Source organism: Lontra canadensis, unplaced genomic scaffold, assembly GCF_010015895.1.
Source record: "Lontra canadensis isolate GAN:19392208 unplaced genomic scaffold, GSC_riverotter_1.0 scaffold15, whole genome shotgun sequence".
NCBI classification, from domain to species: Eukaryota; Metazoa; Chordata; class Mammalia; order Carnivora; family Mustelidae; genus Lontra; species Lontra canadensis.
Genome location: NW_022631009.1, coordinates 19,011,202 through 19,018,134, shown reverse-complemented (window position 1 = coordinate 19,018,134; position 6,933 = coordinate 19,011,202).

The following is a 6,933-nucleotide window of genomic DNA, read 5'->3' as shown; positions in this document are numbered from 1 at the left end:
AGGGCTAGATTAGCCACACTGTACATTGTAATACCATTTAAATAATAAAATATGTATTTGTCACAATGCAGATGGCAAGTGAAGATCCCACAGATGGAAATGTGGCTCCCAAGAGGAGATGGTAAATGTGTGGCAGTGGGTGTGGAGAGATGGCTGTATCGGGCTGGAGAGACATTACGTCATCCCAGATATGGGCTTTTTTTGGGAACCTGGCAGGATTACTGCTGAATCATTCAGTGAGGCAAATTATTGGCATGTTAGTTGGACAAAGGTCCCTGTAATTAAGCCCTGGTACCACCACACTCCTTGACATCCTTCTGCTTCTGTGGCCATTTAAGGCCAGACTTGAAAACATGTGTACATACCCGTATCTGCAAAGGTCCACGGCTTTACAGTATGGCCAGCACTTTCTCCTCTCTTCCTCTACACAACACACGCACACGCACACACGTGCCCACGCACACCCCTTATCAGAGAAACCACAAGTTCGGAAACACTTGAACTGCAGAAAATCTTTTGCCTCTGAGATTACTAGAATCCTTCTCTTTGCTGCTGATACACATGCAAGATCCTCCCACCTGTCCAGGAGGAAAGGGAAAATGAGGGTTGTAAATGTCTTGAAATTCCCCGAAAGATGGCCTTGGTTCTGGAGTCACAGGGCAAAACTCTTCTCAGCTGCTAGAGCCCAGGATGCTGCAGGTGAATCTGGTTGTCCTCCTGGGGCAGGAGACCTGCCTCTCCTCTTGCCTCTGCTGTTAATTTATGACCCAGTTGTGAGGCTGTGTTGGGTGTGCGGGTCTCGGGCACGGTCCACGCTCTGCCAGAGTTTGCCTGAAGTTCCATGTTCAGTTTCAGGGGCCTCATTTGGAGAAAGTCTTTGGCAAACCAGATGGTGTGCTTGCTGCCAGAACACAAGGTGTCCAGAGACTGTGGGGAAATGATCCAGAACAATAGAGTGGTAGTCACTACCACTGTGTGGGGCTTTTACATATATTTCCACACTTGGTTTCTTTTCTCTATCAACCTAAGCTATTTACACACATTTTAAAGAGATTCTAAAGACCACAGACCAGAGAGATTGACATTCGTGCCCAGGAACACTCAGAAGTGGGTTATTTAACAGATGGCTTAGGAACTTGGAAAAGGAAGTGGCAATTACAGAGGGTCACATGGCCTCACACTCATTTCCTTTTTGCAGGGTGACCCATAATTGATAATAAGAGCTAAAGCACATTGAATGCTTCCTATCTGCCCGGCATTAGGCTACGTGTTCTGATGCATTTAAGCTTCTCAGAAACCATGTGGTGGGTACTGTTATTATTTCCATTTACTGATGAGGAAACTAAGCCTGAGGGAGAGAAGTAACTTTTCTCTGTTGGTGGCTGTTTCTTGTTTTCCCTCTTGTGCTTCAAAGGGCTCGTTCATTCCCACTGTTCAGGATTCACTCAGATGCTCCCAGCAAGGATTTCCCCACCCACCCGTCACCTGAAATAGTCCACATCCACCTGCAGGTCATCTGTCACACTCCCCCCTTGCTCATTTCCTTCTAAGAACATCATAGGGTCTTGTTTACTTACTGATTTGCTCATTTATCATCAGTCTCTACCATTCAGATACAAGCTTGCGAGGCAGGGACTTTGTCCCCCACCCCCGGTTGACCTATGGCAATGTCGAGCATGGTGCCTGGCAAAGGTACTCAATACAAATTTGAACGAATGAATGAGTAGCATGTGTGAATGAATGAGTTTAATTAGTCAATGGGATTTGGACATGAATTTGTCTAATGCCAGAGACCAAGTTTTCAGCCCCTGCTCACATGTTTACTCACTCCTCCTCTCAATATACATTCATTAAGTTATCAACAGGTGCTGGAGAATCAAATGAGGAGGACACAGTCTCTGCCCTTGAAAATCTCATGTATAAAGGGTGGTGGCAGTAGTTTAGAGGGGTGACAAAGTGGTAACAAGGCTTTTATAAAAAAAGCACAAATAAAAATATAATTAGATATGTCTTATAACAGACTTAAGTACAAAATGGCATGGCAAGAAAAAGGAGAGATCACCTAAATGCCCCTGCCAAGGTTTGGAAGACCTCTACCGAGCGGGTGACTTTGAGCCTAACCTTGAAAGAGGACTCCGGACTATGGGAGAGGGAAGATGTGTGTAGAAGCAAGAAGGAGAAAATTCAGAATAGCATAGAACTTGTCCCCTAACCTACACTGTTGAGTCATATTTTAATCATGGCGCCCAGTTGTTAAGAGGGTCACTGACCAATTGACCCCTTGGTAAAGACATTGAGGAGGGAAATCCTGCCTGGAGTGGTGGTGGGAGGGTGCCAGGAAGTGTGTCTGAGTGGTCTCGAAGGTGTCCTCTGACTCTAAGAGTGACATGACCTGGAAGACTGTTTCTCAGAGGAAGGCACCAAAAGGCAGAACCAGAAACAGCCACATTCCTGCCCCAAATAAGGGAATTTCCTACCAAGAGGGCTAACTATAACCACTGCATACATATTGGCTTGTAGTTTTCAAAACCTCTCCTCAAACATTACCTCATTTGATCCTCCAAAATCCTGCTAGATATGTTCTGATGCTTAGTGAGACCATTATTATTTATTGGATCAACATTTATTGAGTATCAAGGCCCAGACAGACCTGGGCAATACATGTGGGAACCCCACAGCCTCTGGCTCCAAAGCACCCATGTGCAAAGACACAATGAGAACACATTGTAAAGTGTTGTGACTCTGATCAGCATGGAGGGAAAAGAGTTAGCCTCGGGGACACAAGAACAGAGAGCGCTGAAGCAATAACTAGCAGCTGGGCTCCCACCTTGGGCAGTCCTGAGCTCCAACCCTGACCCTACACCCACTTGCTTGTATGAGCTTGGGTAACTAAATGAGAGCATCAAAAATAAGTTAAGTGAAAAAAATACGTGTGTATTAGAGTTAGAGTATAGTCTGACTGCTAAAATGATGACTCTTAAAAAACAGTCACTTAAACAAAATGGAAATTGATTTCTCTTTCACATAGCTATCCAGCCAGGGACTGTGGCTCAGCTCCAGGAAGTCACCCATCCCAGGCTCTTTCTACCTAGTTGCTTTGCTCATTCAAGGAGACCAACCTCATCCATCTGGTCCAAGATGGCTCCTCATCACAAGTCATGCTGTGTTGAGATGCAGCTTAATACAGGAGCTAACACAGTATCACAAGGACCTCGTCCTCTCCTGGCATGGCTCCCTTCTCCTCTAGATGTGGGTTGTATTCTCCCATCCGGGGCGCAGGATGGTTTGGGCGGCTGCAGACTTCATGTGCTGATAGCTTTATGCTCACCGTCCGCGTTCCAAATGTCGACTGGAAGTCCTGGACATGACCCTCAGTAACACGCACCAATCCGAGTGACCAAGGGGGTAGGAGAAGTTGGTTAGCCAAGACTAGTTAGGGCCCTCTCACAACGGCATGGCTAGGAATGGGGGAAGGATGAGCCCACACACAAAGTTCTCCTTACTATTTTACCAGGAGAAGGATGGATGGATGCAAGGTGGTGAGGGGAAAAAAAACCCTCTTTCTTTCCTTCAATCAATTTTATGTATTTCTAGGGTACTGTAATCCATAGCAGTCGTCTTTAAATTCTACCCCCAAAGTCCCATTTTGATTATGCCTCTAACAAGTACATTTATTTTTTTTTCTAAGTATACACATGTGCTGGTGGCACCCCAGTGTCCTTCCTTCCTTCCTTAGTATAGCGTTCCCTAATAGGCACATGGCATCCCAGAACAGACTACATTTCCCAGGATCCTTTACAGTGAGGTGAAGTCGTATGACTAAGCGCCAGTTAAATGCCAAATGTGCACAGTGCAATTTCTAGGAAGTGTCCTCATGGGAGGGCCATGTAATTCTTCCTTTCTTTCTCCTTGCTGCCTAGAATGTGAACAGGATGGCTTGATCACGAGCAACAACCTTGGATTAGAAATATTTATATACATTATATAGTTATATACGTTATAAGACATGTACCAAAATAGATATTAAAAAGTAGAGATAGAATAACTTGAAACAGAAGTTCTGTATTTTGTACCCCACTGGTAGAGTATCCCACACTCTGGGCCTGCAGCCCTGCCCCCCTTCCTTTTAGAGACTGCTGGTCTCCTTGGTCCTTGCCCTGTGGTGCTCCATAAGGTCATGTTTGCGAGGCTGTCTGCTGCTTCTCCCTGAAGACACTTTGCTCATGAAGGCAGGGGTCCTGAGCTGAGTCCTCAGAACCAGCCTAGTACAGCAGGGGCAGAATCCCTCCCTCGTCCTGACCTCTGCTGCCTGCTGACTCTTCCAGGTCTGCATCTACCATCTGGACTTTGCTTTTGCCATGGGAAAAGCAAAACAGACCAGAAAAATCTGATGGAATCGATGAGATCAGAGAAGTAGGCAATTGTGATTGTCAGGGAAACAAAGACATGCACTTCTCGCCCCTGCTGCTGCTGCTAAGGGGCACCCACCCCCCTGACCAACCTCTCAGAGCTTGGACTCCTGCTCTGGTGGCCTGGTTCTGTAGGGAAGGAGCGGGAGGAGGAGAGCAGAGAGCTTTGTTTTTTGAGAGCTTTCTCCAGCTCTCAGACCTGCTCTTCCCTGGAAGGCAGTGCCTAGGGGCAAGCACTACCATACTACATCGGAGACTGGCAGAGCTCGCCCACTTCCAGGACTCCAAGTCTGAGGGTCTGCAGCCCCCCGCAAGGCTGCGGCTGGGAAACCAGACCCTGCCTGGTTTCTCCAGGATCTGGATGAGCCTATGGTCCCTGCCTCCACCACTCCCTTGAGGCATCAGTGTCCTGATTGTATCATGGCTTCAAAATTCCCTGACTCATGCCATCCTCCGATTTTTAAAAAGAGCTTATTCAAGTGGCGTAGGCTGCGTGCTCCACCCCTTCCCACTCAACCCTGCTATTTAACCACAGCATCCGTGCGTGTGTGTGTGCGTGTGTGTGTGAGAGAGAGAGAGAGAAAGAGAGAGAGAGAGGTCAGGGAAAGGCAGGGTTGGAGAGGGGCAGAGGGGCTCCCAAACCAGAAGGAGAAGCCCTTGAGGATATCATTAGGAAAGCAATGTCCTGCGCTCAAACAATGCTAGCCCTTAAGCCCAGAGCCCGGCAGGTCAGAAATGCAGACCTCTGGGACCACGCAGGTCTGCCCAGGAGAAGCCACCAAGCTGGGGGAGGGATGCTTTCCCCCATCGCTTCTGATCCCACTGTTCTCCCACACTGCTAGGTAGCCAGGCTGTCATGTGATTTGCTAGTAACCATGGCAACGAACCGGGTCGGCGAAGTGTGTGGAGAGGAATCTCACAGAGCGATGACGGCGGGTGCAGGACAGGGTGCGGTACCCAAGGGCACGGGCCGCTGGCTCCAGCGCCACCGGGGCTGTGGTTGGCTGTCCTTGTCCTTGGGGAAATAGTGACTTGCTCTCTTCTGGGCTGGAGACACTGGTTGTGTTGGTTCTCCTTCTGAGACTTGTCTCCTTTATTTGGGAACACAGTTTCTGAAGATGAAAGACAAAAATAGCTCTCTCCGAAGGAGAGGATGCTAAGGCACGCTGTGCTTTCAGAGATGGGCTTCTCGCTGTCAAATGCGCACCTGCAGAAAGTGGAGGCTTAGGCCCCGTTCCTGTCGTCCCCCCCCCCCCCCCACGGAGAAAGCCCCGAGGGAGAGGAAGGGGCGAACACCCCGCGGGCAGCCACAGAGCCAGTCTGTGTCTCTGAAGCCTGGACAGCAGAGCACCGGGCTCTGGCCAGCCCCAGCGCCCGCACCCGCCGCTCCCCTACTTGCTCACAGAACCCAGGGCAGTGGCTCAGATATTCTTTGCTGTGAACAAGGACATGATTACAATTTGGGGAAACACATATTGTGAAGTGATCCAGCACGCCACAGCGCGAAGGCCGCTATAGGGTAATGTGGGAGGGCGGCGGCCCTGGGGCTGGAGCGGGGACCTGCTTGGCGGAGACCAGCCCTTTGGTGCTGCCTCCTCTGTGGGCTGCCCCCGGCTCAGCTGGTTCCTCCGTGGGTGACCCAGAGCAAGTCATTTGGTATCTTCGGGTGTCCGTTTCTTCATCTTTGCAAGAGTCAGGGTCATATCTGCGCCGCCATTCCCACTGGACTTTTGTAACAGTCATGTTTGATAAGCCAAGGGAAAGTACTTCAAAACCGTATATCCCTGCCAGATAGCATCGTCCTTTTTCTTGGCTGTAGAAGTGTCCATTCTTAAAGGGTTCCGAGAGTTGGAATGGGCAAGCAATCAGGTCAAAGTTCTGGTAGGGCAAAGCTGCAGATCGCCATGCTGGGGTGCGAGATAACACATAATGGGTACAAAGCAAATAGCATGTTGCCTCGAATCCTAATGCTCCTCCTCATGATGATCATTTCCATTTGACAAATGAGGCCCAAATTCACGGAGCTGGTGGTAGAGTCAGGATTCCAATCCTGGTCAGTCTGATTATGAAGCTGGATCCTAACTGCCATGGGGGGCCTGTGCTAGGGCGGGTTCACGGACACAGTCTCCATGGGGTGGAGCTAAGGGAGCAGGTGGTTTCCTGGGGGGTTCACGGAGCACGGTGGGGTTGTGTGTGTATTCATAGAGCAGCATGGGGTGTGTGTGTGTGTGCGTGTATTCACAGAGCAGCATGGGGTGTGTATGTGGGTTCACAGAGCATGGGGGGCGTGAGTGTGTGTGTGTGTGTGTTCACAAAACAGCACGGGGTGTGTGTGTGTATTCATAGAGAAGAATGGGGGGTGTGTGTAGGTTCACAGGGCATGTATGTGTGTGTGTGTGTGTGTGTGTGTGTGTGTGTCTTCACAGAGCAGCATGGGTATGTGTTCAGAGTAGCATGGGGTGTGTGTGCGTTTGTGTTCATAAAGACTCGGCCACCTTCCTTCCTTATCTGGGAGTTCCCCATT